The sequence below is a fragment of the Physeter macrocephalus genome, chromosome 11, assembly GCF_002837175.3.
Source record: "Physeter macrocephalus isolate SW-GA chromosome 11, ASM283717v5, whole genome shotgun sequence".
Taxonomy (NCBI): domain Eukaryota; kingdom Metazoa; phylum Chordata; class Mammalia; order Artiodactyla; family Physeteridae; genus Physeter; species Physeter macrocephalus.
In genome coordinates, this window is record NC_041224.1 from 20,931,335 (window position 1) to 20,949,455 (window position 18,121).

General features: G+C 34.4%; 1 protein-coding gene across 1 annotated transcript in view; it reads right to left on the reverse strand.

Annotated features, from left to right (window-relative positions):
- The window catches only part of MALRD1 (MAM and LDL receptor class A domain containing 1), a 653,641-nt gene that overhangs the window by 409,699 nt on the left and 225,821 nt on the right, over nucleotides 1–18,121 (reverse strand). The window lies entirely within an intron of this gene.

Sequence of the window (18,121 nt, forward strand, 5' to 3'; positions counted from 1 at the left end):
CGCAGGCTCAGCGGCCATGGCTCACGGGCCCAGCCGCTCCGCGGCATGTGGGACCTTCTCGGACCGTGGCACAACCCCATGTCCCCTGCATCGGCAGGCAGACTCCCAACGACTGCGCCACCAGGGAAGCCCTACACAGCTTTTTGAAATATTAAATAAGGAAGTGATTCCTCAAAATTTGGACATTCTGGCACTAATTTCTTTAATTATATTTCACATCACTTTTTCACCACATGTGATACTAGTACCATGGAGTTTGAACTTGCTACTTACTAAAACCATTTTGAAAGTTTTATCATTTTTTTTTGAGGGAAGACATGAATCATTAATAGAAAATAGATGGAGAGAAAGAGAGAGGTATTCATTCAGTCACCACGTATTTATTGAGTCAGTCTTTCCAGTGTTACTTGTCCAAGGCACTGGGAATGTGCTGTTGGCAAAAGACATGGCAGGGTTGGCCTCTGACCTCAGCACTTACTAGACGGGCAACATTAGGCAGGTTATTCAACCTCTCTGAACCTATCGGTTTCTTCATTTATGAAACAGGATAGCTCCATGCTATTACTAGGAGTTAGAAATAAAATAAGTGGAATTTCTATCACAGTACTGGCCCATCTTATGTATTTAATAAATAGTAGTTGTGATTTGTGGTTATGTTTATGTCATCAGTTGCTGCTAATAAAGAATTTAGTGCCCTGTGAACTACACAGGGCATGAATTAAGACTGCTTTTAAGAGCTAGGATTATTATATTAATTTGTCTGAATTGTGTGTCAATGAATAAAAAGTTCCAGCTTTGTTCCTTGTGTGTGTTTAATATCCCAGGACCCCACAGATGCTGAGAACAAAGATGAATACATGAATTATTCATTGGTTCACAGATTCACTGTGATCCAGCACAATTCTGGTAGGTATATTTTCCCCAAAATTGACAAACTGATTCTAAGCTTAACATGGAAATCCAAAGGACTAAGAATAGCCAATTTCATCACAAAGGAGAGCAAAGTTGGAGAATTTACTCTATCAGATACTGATTCATTATAATGGTAGAGTAATCAAGACAGGGTGGTATTGAAGTAAAGACGGAAAAATGGGCCAGAGAAATGGATAAAAGAGTCCTGAAAATTCTACATATATTTATACATCTGATTTATGAAAAGCTTAGCTCTTCAGAGCAGTGAAGGAAAGGACAATCTTTTCAATGTGGATTGAATAAATTAGGTAGCCTTGTGGGGAAAAAACAAACCTTGACCCCTATTTCACAGCATTCAAAAATAATAAATTACAGGTAGAATGTACCTGAAATGTGAAAGGTAAAACAACAAAGCTTGCCTAAGGTACGTAAAATATCTTCATGATATGAGACTGAGAATTTTTAATAATATATAAGGATTACTATCCATAAGGGAAAATACAAAAAATAGGACTGTATTCAAATTAAGGATTTCTGTGTTTCAAAGATACCAATATGATGATCAAGGCCAACCAGTGAATGGGAGAATACCTTTGCATCCCATTTAATGAATGTTACACTTACTATCTACTATATGTCATGCACTATGCCAGATGTTCAACAATGCCTCTGTGTGTGTGTGTATGTTTTTATACATACATATTATATAACTACATACATACAAGGAAGAACAGAATGAAATGTCCCCAAATGCTAATATGTTTTTATCTTTGGGGGCCACGGCTATTTTGTTTCCTACACAGTGCCCGGTTCACAGCAGACTCTCCAAAAGTACTTGATAAACAAAATACACAATGTAGTTTAAAATCAGTACAGCACATGTGGAAATAAATAGACCAAGGGAGCGACAGAACTGTAGAGTCAGATGAAATTACACAGGAAAAGTTGATAATAATATATTCCAGGCTGGGGGAGAAAAAAACATAAAAAGACAGAACAATGTTAGAGACCATGGAAGAATTAAGTGACTAAAAGTCACAATTCTAGTAATGATAAAAGAATCTACTCAATGGTTCTTCAACTGGAGGTCCCTGTACTAATTTCCCAGAAACTACACGATGAAAAATGTTAATGTTTAATTTCCCTAATACAGTATAACTTGAGAAAATGCAGTCACAATAATAAATTTAAAATAAATTATTGAAACAATTCTTTATAATTATAAATCCTTGAAATATGTATATTTTAACTGCAAGGAAAACAAAAAAAGGGAGACATGTCAGGAGATCAATTTGAAAAATGCAAATAACAGTGCATTTGTGTTTTTACACTGCCCCACACACACCGTACCAGTGTAAAAGTATATCATTCGGTTGCCAGTCTTTTATGCATTAATTGGGGGCACATGATGTATGTATGATTCCTAATGGAAAAATGAAGAATTATACAAACACTTGCCTATGTCTGAGATGAGATTATCTGAGAATGTACCTGCAAAGGAAATCAACTGCCCTCCTGGGACGAATACAGCAGTAATAATCACACCGAACAGTGCTGTCGCTCATAAACTATCAGCATCTCTCTACCAGCCTTCAAATTGTCATTTCTCATATAGGGCTGGAAGTAGGATGTTTCATAGAAATATACCTTTCCTAACAAAACACATCATAAACCACACAGGAGTAAAGGTTTAAAGAAAGCAGTGCTTTACACTCAGGTGTTGCAAAAATAAAGATCCCAGGCGATGATGTATAAGTCATTAAAAAGTCATTTATTAAAAGAGATCTGATTTACAGTCCAAGCTATTTCAAAGAAAGTTGCCTAAGCCTCATAGGATAATCAGTTTCTAAAGTCTTAATATTACACAAATTAAGCAATTTAAAAATTGACATTTTTCCCCCTTATTTGAGAATCTCCTGGGTATTCACCCTAATTAAATTAATAAGAAAAAATACCCTTGCATGGACAAATAAAAATATTCTTGAGTTAGGTCAACTGACCTTTAATACTTGTACAGTATAAGGGACATATTCTTCAGGCTTATCCTTTGAGTTGAGATATAGCTTGTGATTGATTATGATAATGTAGGCTGTTATAACATACCTGATGGGATATGAGCTACTGAAAGTTGTCATGAACTTGATTACTTTCATGAGTAACAGAAAATACAAACTGTTCAACAGTACAATCCTCCTAGGGGTTTCCATAGTATTTCCCTCGTGTCTGTGGTGCACCAGCCTTGCTACGCGCAACTGCTCCCTGCCCCTCCCATCAACTCCACGGTCTGACCCACCAACCGCTGGAGCTTCTTAAATAAGACGGAACACTCAGAGTTCTTATGTGGGATTTTTAGAATATAAACTAAGGAAAAAGGAACATTCCTTCTTGAATGTCAAGGCGTGCTTCCCCTCCAACCTCCCACGCTACCAACCAAGGTCTCTGTCGGACTCCAAAATTCCACACACGCCCTCTAGACTCTGCTGGAGTATTGCAGAAGAGACAAACAGACAAAAAAGTTTCTATTTGACCTTATTGGTCCTTCATAATACACATCTGATCCTACCATCCTGCTAGAAATCTTCAACACACCTTTACTGACTCAAAGTGAGATCCTTGAACTAAACTGTATGTTCCTGGATTGCAAGTAAATAAGAAGCTTCAGCAAAATACACATCAATTCATTACACACACTGTCAGATCAGCTGACACTTTTTTTCATAGTGAGACTTTCTTGATAATTGAAGTAGTGAATTAATTTGCATTCTGGTGCAAGCTCTTTTATATTGTTATGTATTGGTAACTAACAGTCCACAGGAGGTGGGAGATAGATGGGCCCCTGGGCCAGACAGCTGGTGCTTGTCAAGTGGAGTAAAATTGAAGCTTTGTTCTCACCCAGGAACTCCAAGGACAAAGCTAGTGGCAGAAGCTGAGCTCCGCTGAAGTGGAGAGATAAGGTGCCCACTCCAGAGGTCAAGGAAGACTTCCCTCTGCACATGCGCAGTAAGGCTTCTGGGGGGTCAAAAAGGGAGGGGGGCACCACCCCATAATATGTGTGCACATGCACCCATAGGCCTCTGTGGTGGGATCAATCTTAGCAAAATGTTGAGCACGCATGTTGGGGAAGGTCCTGGAAACATTCAGTTGTGAAAAAAAAAAATGAGAAAATTGGCCAAAGGTAAACAAAGACCTGGAAGGAGTGTCCTGTGTAAGTGATTTAAATCACGTCTTTACGGCACTCCTCATTCAGGATGGCCCCAGTCCCCTCCAGGTGTGTATCCCTGCTTTGCTTCTGACTTACTGCTCTCCTTCTTAGAGAGGACACCATACCCTTTCTCTCTGGATGTGTATTTCTGCCTTGCTGCTCTTAAATAAACAAACTGTTTGTCTGTGTGCTCTCCCACATGTTATGCTGTGTCTCCAATAATAAACTTTGTACCTGTTTTTACAGTTTTTGCCTCCTTAAAACATTCTTGCTTTCAAATGGGGGAAAGAGCTAGGGCCACTTTGCTTCTAGCCCCTAGCCCCTGGTGGTCTAGTGGCTAGGATTCCTGGTTTTCATCCAGGCTACCCAGGTTCAATTCCTGGGCAGGAAACTAAGATCTCCCTTCAGGACCACTCACTGCTGTCTCTCTGAGATCACCCAGAGTGGTCTTTCATACTGAATTGGTATATAACCGGGGTCAGAGAATATTTTTCTGTAAAGGCCATACGGTAAATATTTTAGGCTTTGTGGGCCATACGGTCTTTGTTACAACTATCAGCTCTGTCTTTGCGGCATAAAAGAATCTATGGACTGCTTAAATGAATGATTATAGCTATGTTCCCAATACAACTATATTAACAAAAACAGGCATCAGACCAGAATTGGCCCACAGGCCATAATTTGTTCACCACCATTCTATGGATAAAATTCTCAACTCATCAGGATCTGAGAAATAACTTTCTATACTAATATGCAGCTTCATCTTTCATATATTACTTTACTCAGACACCGAGATTTATACCCATCGTATGTGTTCATGCAGTTACTTAGATACATCATGTACTTTATTTTCTCTGTCTCCCTTACACTGGTCTTTCTCCTGGGCACACATGGAATCTCTACTCTTGGTCTTTCCCCTATACTACTTTGATTTACCTTCCATAACATATCTCAAGTACACTCTCATTTCCAAGCCTTCTTAAATTCCTACACTCAAAATCCCCTGATTCAAAATCACCCCCTCACTTAAGAATTCCATATCATTTTATACATAATTTTTTAGATGCATTTTTCATATTAGATTTTAATTCATTGAATATGAAGTTATATGCCCAACTAGATCATAAGTATACCAAGGCACATATATTAACTTACTTATTAAAGTATCTAGAACACCTTATAAAATGGCTTAAACTCAATTGGTGCTTAATAAATATTTCCTGAATATGTTGCTAAATAAGCAGGAGATATTTCTTGCTTTTCTATAACAAAATTCTCCTTTACACATACAATTTGCATCTCAATTTTGAAAAAGGATTTACAATTTTAGCAGCTTTTGGATTTCTCTTTCCTAGTCTTATGAAACCAAAAATGAAGAAAAAGCATTTGTTGAAATTTTATATAACCACCTGTTTTACCAATTCAAATTCAAATTCAATAACAAAGGTATTACAGTCAACTACTTTAATTAGGAGCACCCATGGTTCCTGTTTCAATATTGTACGACATTCACTGGAGAATAGCTCTTTGTGAGGCAAGAAGAAACACATTTAAAAAATAACCAACTGATAAATTTAAAACTCTAAGAAATTACACAATGTAGTTATATTTATTTATGATCTAATTCCAAAACAGGAATTTAGAAGGCTCACTAAAGTTTGCATATTCTTTGTTAAATAGATTTCAGGTCAAAGAAACACTAGTTTCTACAATGTATAAAATATGGGAATTTTTAGAATCAGTCTTTAAATTAGGGAGTATTAAATAATAGTTTATTATTTGATACTCGCAACAAACCTAAGAAGGTAGGATTATACATTACTATTTCATACATGAGATATCTAAAATTAAACAATTTGCCAACGGTAATTCCCTTGGTAAATACTGAAGTCAGGACTGGAGTTAGATTCATCTCCCCATATTTTATGCTCTAAACTAGTTATCCTCTAAGGATGGTGTCTGAACCAGCAGCAGCAGCATCACCTGGAAACTTACTTAAAGTGCCAATTCTTGGGCCCTATCTCAGACCTACTGAATCAGGAACTCTGGGGTAGGGCTCAGCAATCTGTTTAAAAACTGTTTCAGCTTATTCTGCTGCATGCTAAATTTTGAGACCCACTGCTCAAAACCACTGACACTAACAGTTAAGAGTATTTACAATTCCAAGTTGTTAAATCAAGACGCTAATCCAAAAGGAATACATAGAAAAACAGCTATTCAAGCTTTATTATCCTTCCTAAAATAAACACTGTGGGGAAAATAACTATAAGATTAAAGAATTTTTTGACATTTGTTATTACAATACCTCATTTTCCATTACGTAATGTGTAGAAAACAGCTCCTATGTTCTAATAGTAGAAGGAGAAGAAGAGGAAGAGGAAGAGGAGGAAGAAGAAGAAGAAGAGGAGGAGGAAGGAAGGAGAAATGAGGAAGAAGGAAGAGAGGAGAAGGAGAAGAAGAAGGGGAAGGAGAACAAGGAGAAGAAGAATTAGAAGGCAAAGGAGGAGAATGAGAAGGAGGAGAAGGAGGAGGAGGAGAGGAGGAGAAGGAGGAGGAGAAGAAGGAGAAAATGGTTGGGAGAATTATGGGTTGAAATTCTTAGTCAAGTGTATTTGAGAAACACAGGGCACAACTCAAGGGTTCCATTTAAACACACACACACACACACACACACACACACACACACATACTGATGTAAATAGTCCTTCAGGAGTTCTGTAGACAAGAACTGTAGCCATTATATTCTTTTTTTTTTTTTTTAACTCATGCATCCCTAATGTATTTAAACAACACCGAAAAAAGTCTGGCACATGGTAAGTACTCAATAAGTATTTGTCAGCTGAGTAAATAAAAAATACTAATGACTTGTTTTTGAGAATCACTAAATACCTTTTAATAAAATGTTTTGACCTAGCTTTCAAAACAAGTTAGAATAATTTAAATTTTTGAGAAAATTTAAATAATTTTAAAATTTAAAAATGCATCATAGTTATAAGAAATGACTCATAGTTATGCAAGAATTTACTCACATGTAATTGTGAATGAAAACTCTATTTGCTCCAGACAAAACAGACTTCAAAGTAAAGAAAGTTATCAGGGATAAAGAAGGTATTACATGGGAGGGAGGGTGACGCAAGAGGGAAGAGATTTGGGAACATATGTATATGTATAACTGATTCACTTTGTTGTAAAGCAGAAACTAACACACCATTGTAAAACAGTTATACTCCAATAAAGATGTTAAAAAAAAAGAGAAGGTATTACCTAATGACAAAAAGTTCAATAGCTCAAGAAGACATAACAATCCTCAATATATCTGAGCCTAACAACAGAGTGTCAAAGTGAGGCAAAAACTAATAAAACTGCAAACAGAAATAAATGAATCCACTATCATTGTTAGAGACTTCAACATCCCTTTATCAAAGATGAACACACACAGCAGGCAAAAGAACAGTAAGATACCCATTTGCAAAATAATGAAGGTGGACCTTTACCTTATATCATACACAAATAGTAACTCAGACTAAATCACAACCCTAAACATAAGAGCTATAAAACTCTCAGAACAAAGCCTCGGGGAAAATCCTCATGACATTGAATTTGGCAGCTATTTCTTGGATATGACACCAAAAGCTAAGGCAACAAAAGAAAAAATAGATAAATTGAACTACATCGAAATTAAAGATTTTGTGCATCAATGAACACTATCAACAGAGTGAAAAGTCAACACATAGAATCTGAGAAAATATTTGCAAATCATAGTCTGATAAGAGATTCATATCCAGAATATATAAAGAACTCCTACAACTCAACAACAAAAAAACAAAAAACCCAATTCAAAGTGAGCAAAAGAATGTAACAGGTATGCAAATTACCAATAAGCACATAGAAAGATGGTCAATGTCACTAGCATTAGGGAGATGCAAATCAAAACCGCAATGTGATATGGCTTCACACCCATTATCTTGGCTATTGTAAAACAAAACAAAAAATAAATGTTGTCAAGAATGTGGAGGAAGAAATGTTTGTTATATATGTAAAATTTTATGTTACATATATTTTATCATAATAAAAAATTTTTAAAGATTTAATAGGAAGCAAATTAAAGATCTTATCACCTTTCAGGAGAGAAAAAACATTAGCTCTATTCAAATCCAATATTTAATATCTTCCAATACTTTGCTCTATTCGTCTTACCATAATTATGTAAAGAAAACATAAAGACTTTTTATCTTAAGTATCATATATATAAATATACCCTCAAATCTCTAATTTACCCAGTGGATATTACCGGTATTATCATTTTCTATAGGTTCCATGTCATGAAAAAGATTGAGAAGCCCAGCTATATTCCAGCTTCCTTTCCTATCTATTGGCTAGTTAATTTAGTTGTAGGAATATAGGAATTGAAAGTCAAAGGAGAAATGAGAGTAAGCAGAAGTATAACACTCTGTCTCAAAACAGTAATATCTGTAATGGAGAGATAACAACTGCTTGGAAAATCTTCCTTTGCAAAGCAGTTTGGCTTATTCCATAATCTAAAATCAGTAGGAGCCTGCTAATGTCAAGAGGATAAAATCTATGTACAAGCAGTCTACGTTAACAGGTAATAGGCTTGTCAGATGTAAATGACAATCACAAGTATGCAAATGAGACAGGTTTTCCAGTCAGATTCTGACTCCTTCAACATTACCAGGGTCTGAAAAAAAGTGAGCTGTCGTATGCTCAAAATTTAAATGATTTCTGTATTTGAATACTTTTCAAGATGATTAAAGCTATGGTGCCTTGAGATTAAACACTTCTCCCTTTGCACCATTTTTTTCTAAAACGCCACACTGTACTACAGATTAAATTAGTAATAAAGCATGAGTAAGAAGCAGCTATGATGTCTAAAACTACCTGCTCTCCTGTGTTACACACAGAAAGCTGACCCTCAGATTTGTGCATTTGTAGAGAGAGCAGATGATTTGGTTCTGGTTCTTAACCTCCTCACAATCACATTTATCAAAGGGGATTCATGTTGTGCCATTTCTTCTCTGTGAGCTGCCACCAGAGTTCAACATCAGTATTTTAACACCTGTGTACTTTGTTAAGGATGATCATGAATTATCATTCTTTGACCTTTATATTATTCTACAGCATTGCTCATCAGCAATTGCTGTTATCAGTTATTTATAGTATCACTGGTCTGTGATGGAAAGGGCAATCTAAATTCTGAATATATAAAAGATGGAGATGATGTTAGAAGCATTTGAAAATGTAAACAAACACTACCACAGTGTTTTGTCGCTGATTCTGTTTTTCTAATAATGTGAATACAGAATGTCACAACAGGAATCTACACTAAGGCAATGCTAGTAATGAAACATAAATGGTACAAGCTATGACAGTTAAGTGCTGTTAAGAGGGAAATCTTTTTTGAATGGGACATGAATAGTGAATGGGTCTAGTCCAGGATAATTCTGGAGCAGATATTTCCACTTTATAAAAAGCCTCTTATGTCCTTTCATTTTACACCGGTCTTTGAAATACACCAATTCTATTGATTATAACTACTGGGTGTCCATATTTATGTTTCAGAAATTTTGTTGATAAAAACTGAATTACTGAATTTAATATTTAAATTAAAAATAATTTAATAGTAAATAAAATAAAAATCATTTAATTTTTAAAATCTACGTTTTCTAATTAACTCACTAAAAGCTTTCCCAGAACACTATTTTGAGTTCATGACATCCTAACCAACAGTATAACTGTGTTTGGTTAGAAAACTTTGTATTTAACTTAAAATAGACTGCAAAGTAATCCCTGGCAGGAAATTTAGATCCCACTTTAAAGAGAATATGAGAAAATTTTATTTTAAACTTAGTGATTTCCCCAAAGAAATTCTAGGTCAAGATATTTTTCTTTGTCTTTCTTCTCTTTTACAAGAAACTGCATACATCTCATGTAAAATATATCCAAAGTTAATAAAAGTAATATATCCGTGCATATGAGTTAAGAACATAACAGATCAGGAAATAATCCATAAAAGCACTATAACTCTATCTATAGCAGCTTAGAAAAGAGAACTAATTTTATCCTCAAAATTTTATTATTGCCACCAATCTCCTCTAGCTTTGCTTTCATCTTCATTTTATCTTTTAAGGACTCCTACGTTGGTCCAAATATTAAATGTTTCAACTGTGTTGTCTTATCTTTTCATCACTCCTCTTTTCTCACAGTCACTTGGTATGAGACCAGCACTATGGTAGGTGTTATGAAACAGTCAAATTGTCAGCACCCTTTTCCTTGAGATACGTACAGTATCATGAAGGAGTTAGACAAGTAAATTAATATTGGTGGTATTCTGGAATATGTGCTGTACTACAGCTAATGCCCAAAGAAGAACTATTTGGATTTGACTGGAGAGAGGGATCAGTGAAAGTTTCCCAGAAGAACTGACTTTCAACTAAGTTTGAAAGGATGGTTAGGAGATTGTTGAATGAAAGTACCATGGCATGACACAGAGTCACATTTAGAGAATAAATAGATTTGCTGTATGAATGGGAGAGTGGGCTGTTGATGATGGGACCAAAATAAGGAGCCTGAGTCAGACAAGAAAACATCTTAATAATGGATGTATTAACTACCCTTACTCTGGTAGTCATTTTGCAATATGTACATATATAGAATCATTACATTGTACAACCTAAGCTTACATAATATTATATGTCATTTTTATCGCAATAAAGTTGAAAACAACAAAAAAATTATAATACCATGCTAAGGAGATGAAGAACATCAACTTGGATATTTTCTAAAGAACTCAAAAACAAAATCAGGTATCTTTTTCTGTTCCCACAGAAAGGTCATAATTGGACTTCTGCCAACCCAGGCTTCCAAGTTAAAAACTAACAATGCTCTTTAGTAGCTCTTTGTTTTTTGCCTTGCATTTCCAATTAATCCAACTGTATTGCATTTATGTGATATATGTATTACATCAAATTATATAGCCATTCCTCTTTTTTGTCCTTCCTAATTTCACTCCTTACTCATCACTTAGAGTATTTCAACCATGGAATAGCTACCAAGCACAAAGTGACATGCTACTCCAGTAGCATGTTACAAATAACTTTAGAAAAGCAAATCCCCAAGCATATCTTTCCCTTCATTAACTGTCTATTTTATCACTCTACTATTGCAGAATAGCCCCAACTCTGAAGACCGCTATAGAATGAATCACCCAGGTTCCATGAGCCTCTAACTTCCAATTAGAATTGGCTGGTGTGAGACACTGGCAGAAGACTGTAGGGTGGAAGGAAAGAGCATTCAGGGTATTTATTCCCACAACCCCATCCCCTTCCCTCTCTGCCTCACCATGGTTGTGGCAGGGAGACACAAAGTGAAGAGGAAGTGGGAAGTCTACTCGAAAAAGAATTCAGAGTAATGATAGTAAAGATGATCCAAGATCTCAAAAAATGAATGGAGGCTCAGACCGAGAGGATACAAGAAATGTTTAATAAGGAGATAAAAGCTTTAAATAACAAACAGAGATGAACAATACAATAACTGAAATGAAATATATACTAGAAGGAATCAATAGCAGAATAAATGAGTCAGAAGAAAGAATAAGTGAGCTGGAAGACAGATTGGTGGAAATCACTGCTGCAGAACAGAAGAAAGAAAGAAGAATGTAAAGAAATGAGGCCAGTCTAGGAAACCTCTGGAACAACATTAAACTCACTGACATTCACATTATAGAGGTCCCAGAAGGATAAGAGAGAGAAAAAGGGCCTGAGAAAATATTTGAAGAGAACGTAAACTGAAAACTTCCCTAACATGGGAAAGGAAACACTCACTCAAATCCAGGAGGCGCAGAGTCCCAGGCAGTATAAACCGAAGGAGGAACACATCGAGACACATATTAATCAAATTGACAAAAATTAATGACAGAGAAAACTAACATTTATCACTGCTCCATGATGGATATAACTGCTACTTTATCTTTGCTTGGTGAATTTCTGTGCAGCTCTTTAAAGCCAGCTCAAAAATTACTTCTCGTAACACCTTTTTTTCTTTGTGTACTATCAACCCTCCTTCCTCTGCACCCAAATAACACTGTACCTTCTTTATGATCCTTGTATTGTTTTAAATGATATTTAATTTTTAAAATTTCTCTTATTTCCTAGATTTTAAAATCCTTGCATCTCCTTCTATTACTTGCATAAAGTAGTTCTCATAACTGGTATGCAAAAATATCTCTTAAATTGCATTATAATGTGTCTTCAGAAGTAACACCTCTTAGGGAATATAAATGATGTTATGAATATAGTTTACACATTTATGAAGCTGTGTATGATGTCACTACAGTCATAAAAATTTGACTAGATATACAGAGACAAATCTGAAAAAAAAACAATGATGATACAGTTTTTAAAATCTAGAATCTGACCCAAACATTATCCCAGAATGTATTATTTGTACTGTTAGGCCACAAATAAAATACCTAAATACTTTTAGTTGTCTAAAGAAAACATCATGTATATATACTTGTTCTTTTAATCTTACGATTACAGAATTTTAAGAACTCTTTCTAATTATTTTATGCTGCATAGTAATAATGAAGAAAATGGAATTACTTTATAAAAATGAAAATAGTTATGTCAATAATAAATTATTTCAATTAAAACAAAGTTCACAGAACTAGTGCATTTTAGTGAAATCATTAATATTACTTACACTTCCTTAACTTAATTTTTATTATTACTGTTAACTCTCACCTTGTTCTCAAAATGTACTGCTATTTACAAAAATACATGATACGGTATAACATCATAAACTAAAAGATACACATACACAAATATATATATTTTGTTCTTACCTCATATATACATATGAGGTAAGAGCAAAAGAAAATAAGGATTCAGACACTAAATGGAGCCACAGGTAAAACTGGATCACAAAATGCATTCTGTAAGCTTTATAGAATCACTAATATTAGATTAAAATTTTCATTCTTTCTGTGAGTCAATATGAACAGGGAAATATAAATAGTAAAATAATTCAGAGCCTCAAGAGAATACGAAGCCAAAGTGACTGTATTAGCCTTTGACATCCATGATTTCTTACAGTCACAGGGAACATACACACACTCTTGATAGTCTACCTTTCTCAATATGACAGAAAGTTGATAAAGGTAAAAAAATAAGCAAAGTTAGAAACCCATTTTTGGAGCCATTCATGTATGAGTACCAGGGCAAAAATAATAATCCCCGGAGGTGATGTTTTGGGTCACTTGTATCTTTTAACAGTGTCTCCAGGTAAGTCCAATGTGCTGCCAATCTTGAGAACCAGAGCTTGACTAAACAAATGGGTCTTCAAAGTGTGGCTGCCAGACCAGCAGCACCAGCATCACCTGGGAACTTAAAAATGTAAATATTAGGGTCCACCACAGACCTACTTAATCAGAAATTCTGGAGTGAGCCCAAGATTCCTGTGTTTTAATAAGCTCTCCAGGTGATTCTGATGCGTGCTTGAGAATCTCTGGACTAAAACAATCCCCAGCAAAGCAGAATAAGATTGCCTTATGCCAACAAAATTTACGTTTTGGACATTAAGAATAAAAGAAGGCAAGAATGGGTTTGGGCACTGGACATTTCTTATTATTGTTTTCTCTCCAGGTTACCGTCACTAACACTTCACCTTCACCTTCACTAACATCTTCCCTTCCTTTTTCTTCAGGATTATTTATAGACTACCAGTTTTCTGTTTCTCCATCTCCTGTGGCATAAAGCTGAAATCAAATCAGGTCAGAACCACCTTGAAGGGTGGGATAGGGAGGGTGGGAGGGAGACACAAGTGGGAGGGGATATGGGGATATATGTATACATATATTCACTTTGTTATACAGCAGAAACTAACACAACATTGTAAAGCAATTATATTCCAATAAAGATGTTTAAAAAAAAATCAAGTCAGAAATCTTAAAAATGTTTGGTTTTTAAGCAGGAGATATTCCCAAGATGTGGGATAGTGTTTAAGAGCACAGATTTGAGCATCTGCGATTTGGATTCAAAGGTTCCAGCTCCCAAGCTTACTAAATAGTGTGCACAAAGGCAAGCTGTTTAACATCTTTAAACCTTGGTTTGCTGACATGTAAAACAGGGATAATTATACAAGCCTGCAAAGTTCACTGGGAGGACTTAATGTGGATTATGTATGAAAGGCATCCACCTAATGCCTATCACATAATAAACACTCAATTAGTATTGCTTTCATTTCTAAGATGCTTCACTATATGAAAGCTACGACTGCCCATTTGTCAGACCTCCCCGTTAGTTTTCTGTAGTCAAAGAGGACATGCTGGGGAACACAGGCCTATTAAATATCAGAATTTATAAATTTATAAACTTGGCATTTTCCCCTTTTCATTAACAGCCTCCACTTAACTGTTTAGGTATTGTTCTTTGAAATAGGCAAATCAAAGGTAGGCTTTAAGTATAAATTAGATATAATTTTTAATTCTATTTAAAGTTTATTAATCATAAATAAATCACTTGAAGTTTCCACAGAAAAATGATTTAAAGAAGATATAATTGAACTCATATAACATCCTTCCATTAGCCAATACATTATCGACAAACTGGTGAGCATATTGGCATTAGTACCTATTATGTATAAAACTATGCATGTTTTTTAATAAATATATTTAAAGTATTTTTTGTAGATACTTTTAAAATAAGCACCATGGAGTCAATCTATGAAGTGACATATTCATTAATTTGGGCATGAAAAGATAATAGTTATTCTATATTCTTATGTCATACCTCAATCTTTCATCCTTTGGTTATTTGGCCATTAATACAGAACAAAAATAAAACATTTTTTGTAAACTATTTTTAATAAACTACTTTTAGTCGATCTGCTCCACCTGATAACTCAGGCAAAACTACTCTTCTTGGATAGTAATGTTACAAAGAACTTGAAGAAAATTAGTTCTAAACAGCAAATTTACTGAGCTTTACTCAAACCATGAGATTAAGGAACTATGTTTTGAATTTCATTATGTCTGCAATTTCTAAAAGATAGACTTTGTAATATCAATGTAAATAATTCTTCAGAGAAAGTCTGTGCCAGATAGGATTACTAAATAAAAACTACCTTTGCTCATAGTTTATGGTTGAATTTAAGTATCATATAAACTCTCAGGAACAATTTATGTTCTTAATGTCAGATATTTGAGTGGCTACCTTAAAGTCATATAACCTTGCAAATAAATACCTTTTTCAATATGCACACACAGGCATCACATTTAAGCAAAAACCTTCCCACCATAAAGAAAATGCACTGTCTTCCCTTACTTGTATCTCTGTGTCTATTGAATGAACACACAACAAATGTAGCAGACAATAGAGACAATAAAAAAATAATTTTTTAAATTCTAAAGTCTTATGTAGACTTTGGTAACTCTTGTTCAATTTATTTTAATATCTCAAAACTTAAAGTTTAAATTCAATTCAGTAAATTTCTTTTAAATAGACAGAAATTTAAAAACCCACTTTTATGGTAATCCTTTGTGATTGAAAACATTAAACTAAGTTAATAATATTTACAATGAAGTTCAAAATGTCAAATTGAAAGTAGAACTAAATCAAGCAGGTGCAGGTGAAGAAATGTTTCCTTTAGAATAAAATTACCTAAGAAGTTTAAATACAGATTACAGAAAGAGATGAATTTAGCTAAATAGGAAGCCACTTTATAAACTCAAAAGAAGCATCTTCAAAGCACTTTACTTATTGCTTGTATTTAGGAAAAGGGAAAATACTAAGATGACTGGATTCTAATGAGACTTACAACCTAGTGGAAAAAGGAAAATAAACCCCGATGGATATATGCAGAAAACTCAACTGATGGAATTAATGTTAAATATTTGGAAAGTAACAATAGCCATGAAGAATATTACTGAAATAAATTACAACTCTAAACAGAAAAACGTTCTCTCATTCCATCTCAACCACTTGTATCCTCCACTTGCAAATACAGTTTTCTTAACAAATATTTTGAAGTTTAAATGATACTGTTTCCTTGCTGGCATCTTGATCACAGCAAAATATGCTCTCCACTATCACCATCAACTTCTGGTCAAGGTTCTCATTTGACTTAATTTTGATATCAATACTCAGTGCCCTTAAACCTTAATATAATGACGTTGCTTTGGGGATTTATAATGTTATTTTCTAGACATATTCTGCACATAATACTTTTTCACACTGCTTTGCACTGCCATCAAAGATATGATGCCAACATCAGAAGCAAGTTACTGTTACTTTCTCTAGAGTGATAACTTGTTTGCATTTTTTCCTTTATTTTTGTGAATTTTTCTATTCCCTTTTAGAGAACCATCCTTTTCCCCTTATGCTCGATAGTAATTCATAGTGTATTGGGGGTGGGATGTGTTACAACATAGCAGAAAATTCTTCTCTGGTACCCTCAAGAGGCAATCACTCATCATCAATGATAAGCAAAATGGCATTACCTCTGCCCTCCTGAGCTTGTGGTCCAGGAAAGACATACAAGGTCTTTACTTTATAGAAATACTGTTTCTCTCTAGTTCATGTCAATAAAACCCCTTCACACAGTTGGGAGACATAACTATGTACATCCTAAGAATTTTAAGATGTCAAAAATATGATAAACAGTAACAAAAGGCCAATAAAAAATTGGGGGAAATCTCTACAACATTCGTAACAGATTAAAAAAATCACTTCACTGCTTTAAAAGATCTTATAAATCAGTAAGAAAAAAACAAGCACTACAAACTGAAAACCAAGGAAAGAGCACAAACAGGAAACACACACATAGAAATAAACTTAGACAAGGTACAAAGAAAAAAAAGAGGTTACCCTCTCTTTGTATTAAAGAAATGAAAAAATACAATTAGCTGCTACTTTAACCTATTAAATTGGAAAATTAAAAAAAAAATTAAACATTCAAGTGTTGGCAAGCATCCAGAAAAAGACACCATCGTGCACTGCTTTCAAAAATGGTACATTTTGCAAAGTAACACAAAATTATAAATCAAATGTTTTAACATATAAATAACAACAAATATAAAAATTCTACTCTGTACTCTCAGGATATAATCTACAATGTGTGTAAAGCTGCACAGTGTTCAGTGCAGGTTGATTAAATCTGAGAATAATCAAAAGCAACTCAGAAATCAAATAGTGAGGAATTAAATTAGTGAATTATGGTGCATCCCGTCAATGGAAAACTATTGCCCCATTTAAAAAAGTATTGGTAAATAATTGCTTATAGATTGTAAATAAAATTAAAAGCATATTAAAAAATGTGATTGATAGAACCTAGTTTTTGCTAAATATATATGTATATATGCACAGTGCTTTTATAATAGTGGCAAGATTATAGTTGTTAACATTACTTCCCTTTCTTATCTATATTTAAATATTTTCCCACAGTAAAAATATATTTCTTCTTTTGTGGAAAAAAAGAATTTTTGTAACAATAAAAAAGTCAAATTCTTAGAATAATCAGTAAATGGTCTTTACCCATAGTATTATTTTAGTTCATTTACATTAGCCACTAAAATTCAAAGTTGGAGAGTCTTTTCAGGTATTATTAAATACAGAGACACAACCAAGATAGACCCACAGACCTGAGTGTCCACAGTGGGCCTCTCTTTCTGCTGGGCATTACACATCTATTCATGTGTATGCTAGTTTCATGTCTGATTAAGCTTACTATTCTCACAGACCAGATGCTCAGGAAATACATGCCTAATTTAAGAATGAATTGTGTGCCTAGTCAAGGCTACTTCTCCTCCAGACCATAAGGATCTTTGAGTATTTGATGTATCTGCATATACAAATGTCATCAGATCATATTGATGTTGGTTCATATGTGATATATATATACATAAATTGTTCATATGTGATATATGTATAAATGGTTCATATGTGATATAGTATGTTCATATTTTCAAGTCCTTGTCTTAATATAAGAATT